This window comes from Ceratotherium simum, chromosome 5, assembly GCF_057802395.1.
Source record: "Ceratotherium simum simum isolate JZ-2026a chromosome 5, ASM5780239v1, whole genome shotgun sequence".
Lineage (NCBI taxonomy): Eukaryota > Metazoa > Chordata > Mammalia > Perissodactyla > Rhinocerotidae > Ceratotherium > Ceratotherium simum.
The window spans coordinates 15,613,547-15,634,530 of NC_141904.1; the positions used below are offsets into that span (position 1 = coordinate 15,613,547).

At 43.1% G+C, this 20,984-nt stretch overlaps 1 long non-coding RNA gene across 1 annotated transcript in view; it reads left to right on the top strand.

Moving 5' to 3' along the window:
* The window catches only part of LOC147916976 (uncharacterized), a 147,325-nt gene that overhangs the window by 106,706 nt on the left and 19,635 nt on the right, over positions 1–20,984 (top strand). The window lies entirely within an intron of this gene.

The window sequence follows — 20,984 nt, forward strand, 5'->3', positions numbered from 1 at the left end:
AGCAACTTTCCAGTGTGCCTATATTGAACTCATTTAGTTCAATTTTGAAGAAAAGTAGGATAATACATATCTCTAGAAGACCTAAATTGGGTTTACATGGCCATTGGGTGCATACATTCAAAATACATTCAAGTTCACAGGGAAATGCAGACTTTTATCATTAAGTAGGCACTGAGAATCTACTGTGTACCTATCCCAAATGAGATCCCAGGGCTATGCAAACAAATATAAGATACGGTTGTCCTCGTCACAAAGCTTATCACTTTGCTTAAGAAAATTGATGTTGTCATATGAAATAATTAGAGAACTTCAAATTATTAAATCATGTGAGTTTTGACTTTCAGTGCATTAGCAGTTCAGGGACAAGAGAGAAAGCAGATGCTAGACCCCTCCCTCCAGCTCTCCCACTCAAGAGTCATCTGACCTTTGACAGTTGATTTACCCTTTCCTAGTCCCAGACCTCACCTATGACATTGGGATAATCTCCCAGAGATTACTGAGAGGATTAAATGATACAATGCAAGTAAATTGCCTAGCACGCTGGAATTGCTCAATAAGTATTCACAGTTATAATGTTTTATTATTATTACAATTTTTAAGAAGCTACGTAGAGATACTGTCATAGAGAAGGTGACTTCAAGAATCAATAGGACTTGAGGGAAGAGGAGAAAGTAGACGTAGAGGAAATGAAGGAAAAATAAGTCCAGAAACCCAGAGGCAGGGATGCACATGGGGTGTTGAAGGGAGCAGTGCCCCCAGGTGATGGAGTGGGGAAGAAAGAGGGGCGAGGGGAGATGTGAGGAGCTTGGACTTTAACTATCACTCTCATCGCTGGGCTTTGAAGATCTTCGGAATGGAGAAAAGAGGGGAGAGAAGACAGGCAGAATAAAGGGATGGAAGGAGGAAAGATGGGAAAAAGTTGCAAAGTAAAAGTAAAGCCTGGCCACTGGCCAGAAATAGCCTTCTCATGTGTAATATTCTCTTAGAATTTATTTAAAGCATTAAGATGAGAGGACAGTTCAGAGCACTGGATTAATTCCCTTTTCTCTCTCTCCCTCTCTTTCTCTCACCCTTTTATTAAGAAAATAAAAGAGACTTTGAAATATTAAGAGATAGTGGGATTAGAACCTTCTCCTGCCAGCCCCAGTCTTTCCTCCCCTATTAATTTCCACTTGATTAGAATTCTTTTTGAAGTATTTAAATATGGATAATAGGAAATAGAAGGATGAGTTATTGAATATCAGTTAGACACTATTAATATAATCACAGCTCCCATTTTTCATATAGACACTTCATCTATATGTATAGTTTCCATTAGGAATAAAGTAGACACTCTTTCTCCCCTACCTCACGTAATTATGATTTTTTAAAACTATAATGAAACTCTTAAAAGTTAATAGCTGATTTGTAAATCCTCAGCTTAAAATTTTTAATTTAAAAAATAAGTTTTAGAACTCTAGAAAATTGAGAATTTTTCTTGCTTGCTTTTTTTTTCAAAGACATGAGAGACTTCCCTAACACTAAACTCTTGAATCGGCGAGGGTTTTTAGCACATGTACACTTTTGAAAAGAGCCATGGCTTTTTGGCTGGAAACCGTGGAACTCTGAGAAACCCTCTTCACTTAGGGGCTGCGTGGAGAGAGGATGATATTGATATTCAAAAGTTCTTCAGGAACACACAGAAAATGTCTCCATGGGAGAAGCAGCTGTTTATTCTTTCTTTAATAACACAGGTCTCGCCACTGTCTAGTCCTAACATTGGCTTTCATGCTGAAGGCTTGATCTAAAGACTCTCAAGGAACAAAACAGGGGTCGCAGAGTCTATTTAGTGCATGGAGTTGGGGCTTTCTGAGAGGATCATTATGGAATTCCTGGAGTTTTCTAGCACTAAGGACCCATGGCTCTTTAAAAATAAGTTCTTTGATAAACAGCAACTCATAAATCTTTTTTGAAAACCTAGAAATGTCATTGGATTCCTAAATCTTATCTTTTAATGTTAACATTAACTGCTTAAGGCCCCAAGTGTTTAATTGACTCATAAGTAAAATATTCTTTACAAATCATTCCACCCAAACACAAACTATGCTAGTAAATTCTGTTATTTTAAACATGCTGATTTGTATATTTCCTTTGGCATGTATGAAAACTGAGTCCCTGTCACCAATGTAGGAAAGGATATAGACTCAGGGCTTATGCTGGAAGAGTTCAGATGCCTTAGGAATGTTAGAAATAGTGGGAAAATAAAAAGCAATCGGTGAGATGGGGAGCCAGGGCATAAAATAGAGATACAGAAGGAGAAATTGAGCAGAAGTTCTCTATGTCAGACTAATTAGGATATTACCAGTCTGAATAAGGAAAAAGTTTAATTCACAATCATCCCTTAGCATTTTAGAGGAGTCAATTCTAAGTCCCTCATCAATCTTCCACCTTGTAAATACTGCTGCACCATAGAATTAGTCCCGTGAACAATGAAGGTAATGATGAATGAAGAGGTTCAAAGCCACAATGAAAGGCAGATGTGAGCAAGTGGCCCAAATAAGTGCCTGTCTCCTCAACCCCAGCCTGCAGCCTCTGATTCAAATTGGTGCCTCGGCAAAGAGTTTTAACTAAACCATTTTAGGCATATTTGGGTCGCTGTTAAATTACCAAACTCCTGAATGCTAAGGCTGAAAACATCATGGGTCTAATCCAGACTGTTGTTAAGGAAGTACATTTTGTTGTGTCTAGATATGTAAAGTTGTACTTTCTAATGACTGACAAAGTTCCCCATGGAGAGGTACTTCTGGGCCTGCCTTGATTAATGGATGAGCATCATCATTCCTTGAAGGCCAGGCCAATGTCTTTGCACCCCTCACATCTTCTAGTGTAGCAAAGAATATCAATCCAATACATACTTTTTGTATGGAAATAAGGGACCAAAAATTTATGAACTTATTGTATGTATTTGATGTCTGTGCTTTCTGAGCAACAAAACAACAAAAAAATATTGAAATATAGTCAGAAAATGGGCAATAATACTAGAGACTGCTTTAAGATTTTATTTATTTATTTTATTTATTTTTCCCCCAAAGCCCCAGTACATAGTTGTCTGTCATAGCTGCACAACCTTCTAGTTGCTGTATGTGGGACGCGGCCTCAGCATGGCTGGAGGAGTGGTGCCTCGGTGCGCACCCGGGATCCGAACCCGGGCCGCCGGCAGCGGAGCGCACGCACTTAACCGCTAAGCCACGGGGCCGGCCTGAGACTGCTTTAAATTAGAATCACCTAGAAACTTTCAGTCTTAGACTCACCCTGTGTCTAGATCCCAGTCATCACCCATGTCGGAGTCTTAGTTGTATAGAGCAGATCTGACATTAGTCCACTGCTAATGGGGAATGGATCAGAAACTGTCAGTACTGAGTAAGGTCAGATCCAGTGCCTTCTGTTCTGGGCAAGTGTTCGTGGAGATTCAAAATAGGACCCAGAAGTAGGATCACAAAAACATGCATGTTCTATGCAGCAGGCTCCAGGCATGACCTAATCAAGGAAACAGTCCCAGAGGGAAGACTGGAGATACATAGCTTCTCTCTAGAAGCCCATGGTCAAGAAGAGATCTTCTCACCCTTCAAGGCCCAGATAAATCCCACTTTGTCCTCAGTGATGGCCCTGACTACCCAAGTTCTCACAATTTTCCTGTACTGTGTGTTCCACAGTACCTGGTATCTGTACCACATGGCCCAGGACCTGACTATTAAAACTCTTTTTGTATTATTAATCCATTATTAATCCACCTGTGTTAATTCTGGCCCAACCTTATATTCTTTAAGGCCAGCAACCAGTTCTTGTACATCTTCTGTGTCTGGCAAGTATTCTTGTTAACTTGATTCACCCACAGAAATGGCTTCACATAGTGGGTGAGAGAAGTGCATGACTGAAAAACAGCCTGGGGTGACTGATGCTGCACCAGCCCCGCTCCGACACACACACGTGCACACTTGGAAGGAATTAGACAGGTCTCTGATTCACAGTCAGAGCTCTTAGGCCTCATCTACACTACCTCTCCTGGAGTCCAAAAGTGAGAGAGAAAAAAATGAGTGAATTATAACTGTGTTGTCACAGCCCCCAAAACATTCCACTGCACCTATTCTCCTGGTTCTGCCTCGAGCAGGTGGGAAATCTCGCCTTCTGGACACATTGAGAAAGGCAAACTAATAAAATCCCTCCCATATTCCTGCTCCCTATTGCCACTAGGTTGCTTTAAGCTAACTCTTCTTTGGACTGAATTCACATCTTCTGCTTTTAAATTGTGTTTGCTGAAATGGCCTGAATTTCTAAATTTGGTTAACCCTGGGAAATTTGCTTTTATTAAATCCTAGCTGAAAGACAGAGAGAAAGAGAGAGATCCCAAAGACAACAGACCACAGGCAGGAAAATGAAAAGAGAAAAAGAAAATACAGTCATCAGCCGCATAACAACGTTTCAGTCAACAATGAACTGCACATATGGCGATGGTCCATGAGATTAGTACCATACAGCCTGGGTGTGTAGTAGGCTATACCATCTAGGTTTGTGAAAGTACTGTAGGGGAGGAAGAAATTTCCCTCCACCCTTCTAGGTTCTTCCAGTTAGTCTAAGAATTAAATTGACTTGAGACAGATTAACAGGAGAAAAACAAACATAAGTTTAATAACATGTATACATGGGAGAATCCCAGGAAAACCAAGTAACTCATCAAAATGGCTGAAGCTCTCACCTTAAATACCATCCTCAGCTAAATACAAAAGAAGATGTTGGGGGCGGGGAGAGTCACAGACTTCAAAGGGAAGGAAGGCAATTCACAGGTAGGTGAAAAGGAGCAAATGTTTGGAAAACAAGTGTTTCTTTGGCCACACAGAAACAGAAGAACACAGAAGGGAGTCCAAGAAACAGGCTTTTCTAGGTTCCTCCTTGTCCACCACCTAGTTCATGTTATGCTAAGTTGATAGCTCTCTTCCTGAGACAGGTATTTTTATCTGAATTCTTTCAGGCAGTTAAGGGGGAGGTAACAAGAAAAACTTTCTAAGTCTTTTGTTTCTTAAAAATAATCAGCCTAAAATAATCCTCAGGTTAAAGAGACACAATTCGGTATGGCAAATTTTGTTCCCCTTCAGTACACTCTATGATGTTCACACGATGACAAAATCACCTAAGGACACATTTCTCAGAATGTCATTAAGCACTGCACGAGTGTACCATAAAAGAATGGCTGTGGGTTTTTTGTTTTTGTAAAAGATTTTTAAAGCCAAAGAATAAGGTAGCATAGGGAATTATACAGAACAACCACACAACCAAAACCAGGAAGGGACAAAATACAATTGTTCCCTCTCTGGTTTTCTCAATACAAAACGGAAAAAAAATAAACTGAAGGAGAAAAGCAGAATTATTCTCAAAACCTCTCATGATATAAAATCAGTTGATGAGGAGAGTATTACTAGCTTGGAGCTAGGAAAAAAATCATTTCTGAAGTGCATGTTTCGAAAATGTTTTTTTAATGCAATAAAAATGGAAAAGAATTTGGGGGTGGGTATAGGGAGGCCTTCCCGCAACAGCAGCTGCTTCTGTCTTCAGGCTCTGGGCGAAAGATGCCTCCTCCCATCCTTTCAGCTACCCATTATCGGGCCTCTCTCCTCCGCATTATTCTCCAGCAACCTTATCAGACACAAGCATCGCCTCAGATGCCGTGACTGGAGTCTTGTAATTGTCCCCGGTTAGAGCTCAATAGCACCTTGAACCATCAGAGCAATCTCAGCTTTTAAGAAAAGGTCTCCACAAGGAGATGCGGTGAGAGAATTTGCCTGTGGCTATGTGAGTTCTTTAATAGGGAACTCTCCTCGCCAGCCCTCGCTGCAGAGCCTGTGGAGAGATGAGAAGTCTCTTTATTTATCACAGGGCTCTTCTGAGTGCCTGTTAGGCAATGATCATATTATTTATTACCAGGTGTGTAGTGCTGTTGGGGGCAGGGTGGGAAATGATTTCTGTAATGGGCCTTCGGCAGACATGGGGGCTTGGGAGATCAAGGTGGGGAAGGGGAGGAAGAGAATGTGAAGACTTGGGAGGACCGGAAGGGGTTTGCTGTGCTGCTTAAAGGTAATACACAATAGCCTGCAGAGAAAAACATAATTTATAGCAAATATATGTTATTCATCATTAATTATGTTAATTCAGGAGTAAAGGGGAGGATAAATGTGGTCTTTGAATATGTATCTGTCTGCAATCATGTCATCTAGTGCCTGCAGAAGTGTTGAGGAAGGCTTTTAACTTTTAGAATCTACTCTGTTTCCCCCTCTCATCCCTCAACCCCACAACTTTCCTACGAGAGAACTAGCAGGGCTAGATTGAGGGCCAGGGAGCTAAATTTCCCAGAGTTGAGAAGACCCAGCTCTAGCGACATGGTCAGAAAGTATCAGGCCCTCAGAGGCTCACACTCTCCAGACCAGGAGTTCTTCATTTAAACAAATCAGCCAGTTTTCCCCCCCAATACATAAATAATATCAAGAGACTGACTACGCAACACAGACTTTGTAGTCTTGGAGGAGAAGACTTTGTCAGAATTTCTTCAGAGTGGGAAAGTTCATTCGGCTCCATGAGCGATGGGAGCTCAGGTTGGTGGTCCCTGGGTCAGCAGACTTCTCTGGGCAAACCAGGAGATGGGCAGCAGGAAGATGGTGAGTTCTGGATGGAGCTGCCAGGGCAGTGTCTGCTTCTGCTTGTTCTGTGCTGGTTGTCTGGTGCTCCAGATACTCTTTCTCCCAGATGCCCACCTCCTCCCAGTCCCCCAGCTGGAGAGGACAGCTGAGTCAAGGAAGTCCTCACTGCAAATCATGTCATCCATCCATGGGGACTAAATGCAGCAGATCTCCTAAAGTGAAGGGGACTCTTCCTCCCTCCATCCAACCTCCCACACCTACCAACCTTCCAGCTCCAGCTGCAAGATATGTACACTTATCAGGATTAGGTTCAGCTGCAAAGTACAGATGCCCAACTACAGTGACTTAAACAGGATAAGGATTTAGTCTTTCATGTGAAGTCTAGAGGTTGGCATCTAGGACCGTTGTTGCTGATGCTCTGCAATCTTTAGAGCATGGTTTCTATCCTCAGGGTTGCCTCATGTTTGCAAAATTATTACTGTAGCTCTGGCAGTCACATCAGAGTTATAGGCAGGAAGCAAGAAGCAGGAAGGAAAAGGTTAAGGGGTAAAGAGGGGCTTGTAAAAGGGCACATGCCCTGTGAGTCAGCCCCACTTGTAAGGCACTTGCCTAGAAGCGTGGTACCCAACAACTTCCAGTGCTCGGGGAATCTCCCCCAGTCAACTTCAACTTATACCTCATTCACTAGAACATCACATGGCCACTCCTATCCATTAAGGAACTTCGAAATGTGTTTTGTTTTATTTTTAAGCTGGGCGCACCATCAGCCCCAACAAATCAGTTTGCTATTAAGTTAGATGGGGAGAGTGGATATTAGGAACACCAAGCCATTGGCCATAAGACAGAGATCCTGGCCCTGAGGAACAAGCCTAGGACCCTGAGATCTGGAAACTAAAGGCTCCTGGCTGGATGAGGAAGATCATCTCTTCCAGGTGATTCAGAGCATCTTCGGTTACCCCAGGCCTAAGGTCCCTGAAGGAAAGTCCCCATGGGCAAGGCCAGAGCTCCATGACGGAAACAAAAACCTCAGACCCCAGTGAGTCCTTCTGGCAGCGAGTCAGGCCCAGCGGGGACCTGCCTTGCCCTCTCTGTGACAAGTCTCACTGAACTGAACCTGTCCAGCCTCACTCCACATTGTTGTCCTGGCACAGACCATCTGGCCACTGTAGAGCCTGCCCCTGCTACACCAGCCCAGGCTCATGCTGTGTAACCATTTCTCCAGAAACAAGTGATTCTTGAAAGCCTAGCCTTGGCCAAATCATCTTCCCAGCTCCCTTTCAACTAGTTCTAGCTAAGGTTCAGGCCTGCCTTTGCTCTGCACCTATCAGACTCCAGCAGGCCCCTAGATTTCACAGCCTTGTGGGACTTGCTGCTTTACACTCTAGCCTGGAATCCGGGTTCCAGGACTGTAGCTCTATCTAACCTTGTTTTCTGTTTATGAACCCTCGTCTTGTACCCGAGGGCCCTAATCTTGTTTCATGGTGCCTGGGTCTGTTTCTGAGCTTTCTTCCCGGTGCCTACCCCTTGCCTGAATCCAGTAACACCCAGTCCCTGAGGTGGGGTCTCTGTGGCATCAGAACATGAATGTCTATGTTCCTTCTTACTGCCTGTCTCCAGACTCTAAATACCACACCTTCCCAGTGGTCCCACATGGAACTCCCCAATGTCTTTCCTGGCCTGAGTAGCCACTGCTGCCTGCCTTTCATCTCCCCTAATGCCACAGTCTGGTCAAAGGCTTTTATATTACTTACACAGGGACCCTTTCCTGCCTGTATGCCCCATGGTGATATGTCTAAGAAGTCTCCAGAACCTAGCCCATCCCAGCCTGGTGACTCACTTCTGACGGAGAGTCTGGCTTTGATGGTTGGGGGTTTGATGATCTCCTGAGACAGGACAGTAGCTGCTGATCTGGGCCGTTCTTGGCTGCATCCACTTACAGCCAGCTGTAAGTACCTAGTACCTAGTATCCTAGTACCACCAAGCGCCTGTAAGGTCCTGTTAATTAAGGGCCCTTGCCTCTGAGTTCTAAGGTATAGATGGTCAAACAGTTGACAAACTTCACAGCTGATATCTCATTGTAACCATCCTAATTGCCTCGTAAAATAGTGGAGGTGAAATCATTTCCTCATTTTTAGAGGAGGAAATAGATTTAGGGACAGAGACATTCCAGTGTTTAGAGATCATCATAACAATGTGAGAATAATAGTATAATTATAACAGTATCATAGGCACTGGTGCCAGAGAGGGCAAGGCAGGGTCTCTGGTGAGATGGAATTGGTATCTACAATCCCTTTGTATATTATAATTTTATTTTATGTTATTTTATTTTATTTGTGAGGAGGACTAGCCCTGAGCTAACATCCGATGCCAGTCCTCCTCTTTTTTGCTGAGGAAGATTGGCCCTGGGCTAACATCCATGCCCATCCTCCTCTACTTTATATGGGACACCGCCACAGCATGGCTTAACAAGCGGTGCGTCGGTGTGCGCCCGGGATCCGAACCTGCGAACCCTGGGCCGCCAAAGCGGAGCGCACGTACTTAACCGCTGAGCCACGGGGCCAGGCCCTGTATACTATAATTTTAAAAGCTCTTTCCCATGTACCGTCCTCACAATAGCCCTTGTGAAGAAAGCGGGACAGTTTTTATTACCACTTTACAGAGGAGTTGCCTGGACTCCCAGAGGAGTTGAGAGATCTGCCTAAGGTCACCTAGCTATAAAGTGGCAGGCCAGCACTCAAGTGTAGGCTGTGGCCTCCGAGTCCATGGTTCTTTTCACTCTCCTGGGCTGGTATGGGTGGGCCCTCAGAAGCTTCGGCACTGGGCTGATGGTGCTCTGGGTCTTGCATCTCTTCCTGAGGTGATGAGTGAGTGTTTTTAAGTCACTGCCAAGGGCTGCCCACAGATCCTCCAGCTCTTGGTTTGGACTGTTCTGGAGCATCCTCATCTGGAAAGGGCTATTGGCTTTGGGATCCTAGGAAGAGGGTCTGTTCTGATGTGATGGGCATCTGGCTTGATACCTACTCAGAAGAATATTAGGTGAGAACCACTTAATGGACTCAAAACTGATAAATCGCCAGATATAAACGTGTGTGTGAAAGATGCTCAGAAGACTAGCATTATATACAATCATATAACTTTGCATTTCTATCAATAATAATAGAAGTTATTTTTTCCCCAAGCCCATCATCCCTATATTATAAACTGAAAAAAAAAGTCTCTACCACATCTGAGATTTTGTATGATTACACCTGATTTAAGCTCTCTGTAAGAACTTAATACTCGAGACAAGTCTTTGAACTTGAAATATCCAAATTGTGCCTTTATATCTGTTACATTGTTCACTAGATTTCCTGAGGAGACCAAGATTCTCTCTTTTGGCTGACAAAGTAGATAACATAGAATTGAGGATTAACTTGTCTAACACAGAAATCTGGAAAAAGCTAAGAAAACTTAAGTATCAAATAACATTGTTATCTTCCTGTAAAATTAGTTATTAAGAACTTACTTAAATATAATACCTCGCATGTGTGTAGTACTTTACAAGACTCCTTTGCATCCATTATCTTACTTGATTCTCAGCACAATCCTAAAACACAAGTCAGTCTCATCAGCTCCATCTCCCTCACAGGGCGGAAACTGAGACTCTGGGAGGTTATGAGTCATGCATCTAAAGTTTGGAATCAGTGAAAGTTAGGGACCAAACTATGGGGAGGTGCAGAGAGAGTATGTTCAGCAACCCCGATGCCCTCCCTTTAACACTAACCCTGCCTCCCTTGAGCTCCAGTGGAATCTGGGGACACACGAAAAAGCTCACCAAAGTGGCCAAGATTTAGAAGTGTCATCTTAACTAGCCTGCTCAGCTGAGCTGTCAGATCATGAGATGTACAGATTCCAAAGGCTTGAGTGACAGTCCTGCGGCCATGGGTGACCACAATCTTCAGATTTCCCTGATTACTACTAAGATCTACCTGGTATGACCCCAGTGTTCTCTTTCTACCCTGAAAGCGTGCAATAAGGATTCAGCAGTATAGACCCCCACAAATATTCCTGCTCCTCTGACTCAAGAATGATACAATCTAATTTGTAGCTGACGATGCAGAAAATCAGCAATTTGGGAAAGCCTCCACCACCTCCTTCAATTGCCTTCTGATGAAAGTGGCCCCCACACAGTTGAGAGTTGTGACATAAAGGTAGAAACACATGAACACAAGGACAGCTCCTTGTATCCTGATGTGCCACTTCTTTGACAAATGTTCAATATATTCAAGCATTCAAATATGCACAGTTTCAAACAATGGGCCCTGAGAACGGAGCCCCATGATCCCAGTGAACAAGGAGAGTCACAGCATTTGCTGCCCAGTAATGTGAGCACTGAGAACACCTGCTCTTGGAGGTTGAGGGTGGAATCCCAGAGACGGTTGATTCCATCCATAGCATCAGCTCAGTCTGGGGCCCAGCTACAGCTGAGAAAAGCATCACAACCCCAGAACCAGTCAGTTCCAAGAATGCAGGTTCCTGCAGTTTAGTTGAGGGGCCTGAAGTGGAATAGTGATTCTGTCCTGTTTGAAGCCAGCCTGGCACAGATGACTAGTCACAGATCATGGGGCTATGAGTGGGTCCAAGTTCAGTGCCTGTCACAGCTCCTCCTCTTCCACGGGTGAGGACATGCCAAAAATACCCCCTGCCTGCCCCTCTCTCTAGCTTAGCCCCTTCCCATGGGTAGATTATGTGCTTTGTTTTCAGTTTCAGTTTCACCCCGGACACAGTCACCCAGATTCCCACTGGCTCCATGCCAATGGCTAGGGCCAGATACCCCAGGCCAGCCCGGCCCAGGCCCCCGGGGCTCAAGACCCCAGCCTCACAGACTTAGATGGAAGTTTAAGCAGAGTAGACTTTCAAAGCAGATGACCCAAATCAGAAACTAAAATTAAGATAAGTCAAATTGCGAAGTGAAGGGAGTCTCGGAACCAAGGCAGACGAGGTAAACTGGAAATTGGGGTTGGGAGGCCCGGCATGGATGCAGGCGGCAGTGGATGGCTTAGCATCGGGGACGGGGGAAAACCAACAGGGCAACGGCTCTCAGAGGGAGTCGCGGGTGGCATGCTGTGGGCTGGCTGGAAGCAACTGCAGGCCATCAGCCTGTCTACTCTTCTCTGTCTTGGTCCCTACTGTTAATGGCCCTGACACACCCCCATGATGGCACCTGTAGTCCCTGCCTGGCATTCTTGCACCGGAGCCCCTACTGTCATTGCAGCATTGCAGTCTTGAACTCACTCTTGCTGGGATTCCTCCCCTCCTTCACCCTCCAGTCCTGTCCCGTGGACCCAGGGTCGCCCATACCCTGGGGCCAGAGGGCTGAGTGGTAGAGGCCACTGCAGATCTGGAATCCTGGACTCTGGGATCCACCCTCTCCTGACAAAAGAGACCTGCCACTTGCTGATGTAGCCCCTCTGCAGCTTGGAGCAGCACATCTTCCATCTCTGCTGGACTCATGTAGGCCCACATCCTGAAGCACAGGTTTCTGAAAAGTCAAGCAAAGGTTGAGTATAATACTAAGTTCTTGGGAGCCCTACAAGAGACACCCCAATTCCTCACATTGTAGTCCACAATAAACTTACATTTCTGAACACTTGAGGGCAATGACAGAGAGCTCAGGTAAAACAAGCAATGTATACAAACAACATTGACACTCATTTGAAAGAGACAGAACAAACACTTGGTGGGCTTCCAGCAAGTTCCAGGCAGTGTGCTAGACACACTGGTGAGAGTTTATCATTTAATCTTTATAACTACCTGTGACTTTGGACAGTGCTCTTCCTTCTGACAGGTGGGAGAACTGAGGCTCAGAGAGGTTAAATAATTTACACCAGCTCACAAAGTAGGAAGTAGCAAGGGCAGAATTCAAGTTCAGCCTACCTTAAAAACCTACGTTGGTTCCATGATTCTCCGTATTCTGCAATGAATATGTATCAGTTCCAGGTTGATGTGTACCAATGACACCCACCCATGTTTGTCTGCCTGCCTGTCTCAAGCATTAGACTGTAAACCACTGGAGGGCAGAGGTCTGCCTCATTTGTCTCTGGGCAATCCACATCTAGGATGTAGATAAGGCTCTGGCACCAGTGGAGCCTGGTAAATATTGATTGCCGCGTGACTATCCACTGGAGACCACATCTGTGTCTAGGAAATGATGCATCTTATCCCTACTCTCAAGGAACCCAAAATCAGATCAAGAGTAGGTCCAGAAGAAGCTTAACAATTGCAATTTAATCCCAAAGATCTATAAAAGCCACCATAGAAAACATCTTTAGAAAGAATTTATTCTTTTTGTGCAAATGGCTTGCTTTTGAAAGATAATGACTCTTGTGTGCTGATGGTGATTACCAACACACTTCTTTCCCTTTTGCTAAATTCATGAAAGATGAAAATCTGACTAATGTTCCAAGGCTGCTCTTCTGATTTTCCAGATTACAACAGAATAAACACGGTCAGCGTTGAAGAAGTCCCTGCTTGCCTCAAGCACAAGAAGATAGATATTTTGAATCTTCTCACTTTTCAAAGGAGAACAAGTCTTATGTCCTGTTCTAGAAAGTGAGATCTGCCTTTCATCTTGGCTTCCTGAACAAAGAATCTTCTTGCCTGTAATAATGTCACCCTCTACTGAAAGTTTAGGATGTTGCTGCTCCTGTTTCTTAAAGGCAAGGTGCAGAGAAAATGCCATTACTAACATTCATACCCAGGAACGTGTCTTCTCTGTTTTTATTAATCTCTCTCCACTGGGTTTAGAATAGGGCTGTGTACATGGTGTGTGTTTCATAAATGTAGTTAGTGGATTAGTTCAGGCACCTCTGTGTCCTCAGGAAAACTGCTGCCTGGCCTGTAAATGGGAGTATCACAGCCTCTGAGCTCTGTGCACAACCAGCACCCACTGTCCCAACCACAGAATTCAGGAGAGTGGAAGCAGAGTTGGTTTTTCTTCTACTCTATATGCCCAATGCCTAGAACAGCCCCTGGCATACAGGAGATCGCACTTGAATGTTTTTGAAGCAGGTTTATAAGTAAATGAGAAATCAGGTTTATAAGCATAGAAGAACTTTTCTAAAATGAAATTATTTCCATCTATATTAATCAGCTTGGATTGCCATAACCAAGCACCATAGACTGGGTGGCCTAAATAACAGATTGATTTTCTGGAAGTCTGAGATCAGGGTGCCATCATTGTCAGGTTCTGGTGAGGACTCTCTGGCTAGCTTGCAGATGGCTACTTTCTGTCTGTTCACACGGCCTTTCCTCGGCCTCTTCCTCTTCATGTAAAGCTACCAATCCTATCGGAGTAGGTCTCTACCCTTATGACGTCATGCAACCTTCATTATCTCCTAAAAGCCCTATCTCCAAATACAGTCACATTTAGGGCTTCAACATGTGAATTTAGGGGAGGAGGGTCACAATTGAATCCATAGCACCATCTCTTCTGTTTTCTGGCTCTGAGCCCTTGTCTCTGCACAATCACTAATTATCTAACCATAATCATTCTAAGACAGGGGTCAGCAAACAATGATCCAACAGCCAAATCTGGCCTGCCACCTGTTTTTGTATGGCCTGCAAGCTAAGAATGGGTTTACATTTTTAAATGTTTTCAAAAAAAATCTAAACTAGAATATTTCACAAGATGTGAAAATTACACGATATTCACATCTCAGTGCCATGCTCATTCACTTAAATATTGTTTGTAGCTGCTTTTGCACTACAATAGCAGAGCTGAATAGTTGGGACAAATCTTATAACCCACAAAGCCTAAAATATTTAGTATCTGGCCCTTTACACAAAAATTTATGGACCGCATTTCTAGACCAATGGTTCTCTGGGGAACTTGTTAGAAATGTAAATTATCTGGCCTTATCTACTGAATCAGAAACTGGATGTAGAGCCCAGCAATTTGAACTTTAATAACCTTCCAGGTGATTCTGATGCAGGCTGGAGTTTGAGGACCACGGATCTAGACTAACAATCCACGTTCTGAGATAAAGACAGAAACCGTTCTTTATTAAGCACCTACTATGTGTCCGGTCCCGCGCTTATAGGCTGTGATTCGGTTCAACTAGCCAGAGATGCGAAAAAAGACAATGCTAGGGAAATCCCTCCCGAGTAGCTGTTTCCATTGCAAAGCAGCCGCCTGTCATAAAAGCAGCAGCATAAAGCGATCCCGTGCGCGATAGGCAAGCATCCCACGGGGAGGGGGGGGGTGTTCAGGCAAAATGAGTTCTTACATATTTGATTTTCTCTCCAGTCACTGGCCACCTTTCTATTTGGTTTGGGGCTGAAATGAGACAGCTTGTAAGTAACTGGAGAGGGTGTTTACCCAGTGAATTAGTTCGGCTTTCATTGTGCAAGGGATTAGCGCCGAGCAGTAGATGAGGCTCCGTTTCAGGTTAGAAGGGCTCGCTGTTCGCTAGCTCCGGGCCAGGACTAATTATCATAGGACCGAGGCCATTAAAGGGCTTAACTACCAGTGCCCCCTTCCAGGACTGGATTAGCTGTTCGCCTGCAGCTCTCGGCCGACAGCCATTCCCAGGTCCGTCTGCTCTCTGCCGTGATGCGGCCGACTCGCGGCTCAGAACTGCCAGGCACGTGGGCGCCGGGCTGGAAAGCTCTGCGGTTTTGAGTGGCCCGAGAATACGCCCCTCCTTGGGAAGGACTGGAGACCGCCTGAGGTCTCGCTCATAACGGGATCTTTCTGGGAAGATGTACGGGAGAGCTGGGCGAGAGAGGGCTGGGAAACGGTCTCCTGCCCCGCTCCAGGAAAGCCCAGGCGCTGGCCCGGGTCCCCGGGCGCCCTGCGGGACTGGACGAGCCCGGGCCGGCAGGATGTGGGGCTGGCCCTGCCCCTGCGAACTCGCAGGACCCCCAGACAAACGGATCTGGGCGTTCCCGTGCGCTACCCCAGCGCCACTCCTCCATCGCGGACTTTTCTTTCTGAGCCAGAGGTGGAGTCTGCGCAGTCGTGGCAGGAACAGTTTTTTTTTTTTCCCCCCTTTGCGGAATGGGGCAAGTAAGTTACCCCATCTCCTGAGATCTCGATTCCTCATGTATAAAATCAAAATACAGTAGTGCCTAGTCAACGGGCTGTTGTGTGGATTAAAGCATAGGAAGCGCTGGTTCATTTGAGGGCTCCAAATGCGAGAGCTCTTATGCTGATGAGTACCGAGCAAGGAAGAAAGAAACCTGCTCTCTCCTAAGCCTGCGGAGAGGAAGGACCCTTAAAGATTGTCTAGTTTCCTACTTTCTAAATTTTACAACACGAGGACCATTTTTAATGTTAGTAACACTTGTAACATTCACTGAAAGAGCAAATAAAAAATACCTATGGATCTCACCAAAAAAGAGACATAAATATGTGAAGTGATGGATGTGTTAATTAACTAGATGGGAGGAATCTTTTCACAATATATACGTATGTCAAATCATCACGATGTACACTAAATATCTTACAATTTTATTTGTCAATTATACCTTAATAAAGCTGAAAAAATTTTTTTAAAAAGTTTGTAAAAGGAGAGACCATCCATCTGAAAGTAATAAAAGTGGTGAACGAAAAAAAATATATATATATATATGGATCTGAAGACCCCTCACAATCACTGCGTGCACCCCTGGGGCTCCAAAGCCCATAAGTTTAGAAGGGCTTATGTGTTCAACTCTCCACCCAAAACCTTGACAGAGAAGTCAGCTGCTGTTTGCACACCTCCAAAGATGGGGTACCCCAACTTTCCATACAGCTCAATCCATTTCAGGGTTGTTCTGATGAGAGAAAAATTCTTTTTTAAAACAGTACATGTATGATAGTCAAAAAGAGGCGAAAGAGCAGTGATTTTTTTTCTGGTTGATGGGATTATGAGTGACTTTTTTTCCCCCTATTTTCCATATTCCTACAAAAATTCCTACATTTACATTAGAAAAAAGTCTATGAGCATAATTAATTTTTTTGTAATTACATAATTCTTAATAATTAAATATCTTGTAAAATATTACACCAAAAACTGTGTCTCTGTAGCTTCTACCAATTAGGTTCTAGTTTTAGCTCTTGGTTTATACAGACAAGTCTTATATTGCCCATAACAACCCTTCAAGTGTGTGAAATCAACAGCCAGGTAGGAGCCTCACAGAGAATGTATTAGTAAAAAGAATGGAATCAGAAGTGACTGCATTCTTCAGGTGTACATTGTGGCTCCATTTCTCAATGGGAGCATCTAGACTGCTTGCGAGAATACTTTAGTAAGTGACAGCCAAATCTACCCAAGCCACTTGGCCATGATCATTCCCAAATATATCAGTTGAGGTTTTTTTAAAAAATCAATTTCAGTAATTATTTGGAAGCCAAATAAATATCAAGAATCTTTTCAGTTGCCTAATTATTATTTTTTTTTAATTTTTAAAATGTTTGAACATCACTTGGATGTAGAAGGAATTTCACAATTTGTGGAAAATATAGATTTAAATTCTAGCAGAATAGAACAATGGCAATATCTTTAGTTTGTGGTTATAAAGAAGACTTCTCAGACTCTACATTTGACATGAGCTTGGTCACAAATTAGGAGCTCTTGTGGGCTATCTGCTGAGTGATTAACTCTTTATCGTAGAGCTTTCTAAGACACGCTAGTTTGGATTCTGGTAAATGAGTCCAAGAACTAAGAGTAATTCAACTTAATTCATTAAGTATTAATTGAATGCCTACTACATGGCACACTGTGCCAAAGGCTGATAAGGCAAGGTATTTCCAGAAATCACAGTGAGCAAGAGAAAGCTCATGATGGGAGATTTGGAGCATTTATAAGCCAATAATCTCCACAACTTTACCAAACTCTGCTCACCTATCAACCCTGGGCTTTGTGGAGGGTCAGGTTGATTGAGCTCAGTGCAACCAAAAAAAGCAAAGCAACTATTGGTGTATTTAGAAAGATGCCAAGCTCTGAGATTTGTTTTAATTGTGTGTGTATTGTTAACAAAAAAATAGAAATGGAAAGAATAGAATGTTCTCAAGCTATTATTTCAAAAAGCTAACTGTAATAATCAGGTCGTGATAGAGAAATTGAAATTGGAATAGGAAGAGCCAGTGTTCAATATTGAACATATTTGGATCACCTCAACAAATATTTGGTAAAAGAATGATGCTGGGGGTGCCAGCCTGGTGGCACAAGTGGTTAATTGCGCGCGCTCTGCTGCGGGGGCCTGGGGTTCGCCGGTTCGGATCCCAGATGCGCACCGACGCACCGCTTGTCAAGCCATGCTGTGGCGGCGTCCCATATAAAGTGGAGGAAGATGGGCATGGATGTTAGCCCATGGCCAGTCTTCCTCAGCAAAAAAAAGAGGAGGATTGGTAGATGTTAGCGCAGGGCTGATCTCCTCACAAAAAAAAAAAAAAAAAAAAGAATGATGCTGGGCACTAAGAGGGACCCCAGGAAGAGTAAGAGGGGGTCTCTACACACAAGGAACTCACGATTTAGGTGGGAAGGGAGCACGTAAATGATTTTAATGGAAAACAGACTATGATAAGTAGTGAACTACAAGCAAAGTCTACGGGAAATGGAAGGAAGGAGAAGCAAGGGAAGCTGAGGTTTCTTGGAGGTGGAATGATCTGCACTGGGCCTTCGAGACTTGTTATTACAACCTTATAAGCCTGTGCTAATATATGTTTCTACAGCACAGTAATTTGTATCCCAATTCTCCCTTTTCTGGGAAGTACACACAGAGTAAAATAAATGACATCAGAATTTCTCACTAATCACCTGACAAACAGTGTTGTTTGACCCAGAAAAATTGGCAAGGGATAATTTCTGAAGCTATATTGAAGACAGATTCAAAATGTATGTCATTTTATTAAGAGCTAATTCAATTACAGGTTAGGTTATAGTAGGCAGATTGAGTCACAGGTTTAAGAAGAGAAATGGAAATTCTGTCAAACCATTTGAATACCCAAGAGGTGCATGAACACACTCGTGATGATTCAGCAAGAGCACCCTCATTTATCTCTAGAACACTCCTAGAGGTACCTGAGAACTCAGACTCAGTGACTTATATTCTAACCTGGAAAATGCAGGAGTCCCAGATAGTCTTAAACGCACCTCCAGAGCAGGACATGTCCCTTACAGTTCCACAGCCTGTTTGAGGCTGTTCAAAGACAGTGAACAAACTGTCCGTGACTGTGATTCAAATATAGTTCTCTCATTTACTGGTTGTGTAAACTTGGCCATGTCACTTAACCTTTTTGAGGCTCAGTTTCTTTTTCTTAAAATGCCTGCCTTGCAAGCTGTCTGATATGAGGATTAAGAGAGAAGATGTTTATATAAGGCACCTAGCCTGTGCGTTGTATATACTACACACTCAACAGTTTATAGCTACTTGGACTATATTATATTTTGACAGCTTCATTGAACCATTGATATTTATTGAGTCCCTTCAAAGTGCAAGTCCCTTTACTAGCTATGAGACTGAGATACTGATAACTGGCAAGATGAATCTGTCTCCAACCACCCATTCAGACTCCTTCTCAGCTGGGTGAGAGGTCATAAAGCTTAGACCAATTAGAAATGTATGGATGCTACCTTTTCATTACACATGCAAGTGGTAGTGGTTTCAAATTTTCTTTGGAGAAATGTCTGTTCAGGTCGCACCCCTGTGTTCATTGCAGCGTTATTCACAATAGCCAAGACTTGGAAGCAACCTATGCCCATCAAGGGACGAATGGATAAAGAAGATGTGGTATATATACACAACGGAATACTACTCAGCCATAAGAAATGATGAAATCCAGCCATTCCAGACAACATGGATGGACATTGAGGGTATTATGCAAAGTGAAATAAGTCAGAGAGAGAAGGTCAAATACCGTATGATTTCCTTCATTAAGTAGTAGATAACAACAACAATAAACAAACACATAGAGACAGAGATTGGATTGGTGGTTACCAGAGGGGAAGGGGGAAGGGAGGAGGGCGAAAGGGATAATTGAGCACATGTGTGTGGTGATGGGTTGTAATTAGTATTTGGGTGGTGAACATGATGTAATCAATGCAGAAATAGAAGTATAATGATGTACACCTGAAATTTATACAATGTTATAAACCAATATTACTGCAATAAACAAAAAATTAAAAAAAAATTTTTGATTGTGTGAGGATTAAATGAGGATTTGAATAGGGTTGTGTGTTAAGTAGGATTGTGTGAGGATTAAGTGAGGTAACACATAAAATGCTTAGCATGGTGCCTGGAAAGAGTAAGTACCAAACAAATGTCAGCTGTTCTTCTTGTAGGGGTATAGTTTCACATTGTGGTTTGTGTACACATGTGCATGTTTCCTTGAGCAGCCCTTATTGGCTTATTTTGTTTTTATTAGAAAGTGGTACTGACTTCCAGTTATAACAAAAGTACATATTACCATATTTTATTAATTCTAAGTGGCATATTTTCCACATTCTCAAATTGACATCTGAAAATGATGGTGTTCTCATTGCCCGTGCATGTACAAACTTGGTGGATATTCCTGAGGATAGGACTGGATAACTGTATCCCCTTAACATTTTAGTCAGCAAATAATTTGAGGAAGGAAAATGAGTCCTTGTCATCTGAAAACCTTCCTTTAACGTATTATGGTAAGGTCAAGAAGATATCAGCATCAAAATTTGCACAGTGGAGAGCAGCAACTTGGAATACAAAAAGAGGTGATGAAGTACGTGTTAAAAACTGTTGCACCACCAACTCTCTTAATAAAAGAAAATAATGGCATAGGGAAAAACACAAGTATCAGTAATTCTGAGTCAAAAGGTGATTTAGAAGCATCAGACTCTGAATGTAAAGCAGTTTTAAGACTACTTGACTGATTTTATTTTACTTTTATTCTCCTTTTTATGTATGCACATGAGTGATAGATGATAAAATTCTATATCTAAATAATTCTAAATATTAAGAAAATTCTAAGCAGTATGATAACTTTGTGTTATAGTTTAATGGGCAGTGTTATTATTATCATTCCATCCCTATGGTGGTATAAAAAATAACAGTTCACCTTATAATCAGTGGCATTTTGAATTCAATGAAAACATTTCCATGACAAACATCAAGAAATGGTGGATAAAATATTCATTTCATTCACTTCATGTTGAGTTTGTCTTGTGTTGAGGGAGGGAGGTATTGATCTTATGAACCTTGAAACTTGAGTTTGACCCAATAAGGGAACGTGAGATGAAACTGTGGTGCTGTATCAGGTAAAGAGTTAGACCTAAGAACTCGTCATAAACTCAGGATCCAGGAAGGGCTGACTCTGAA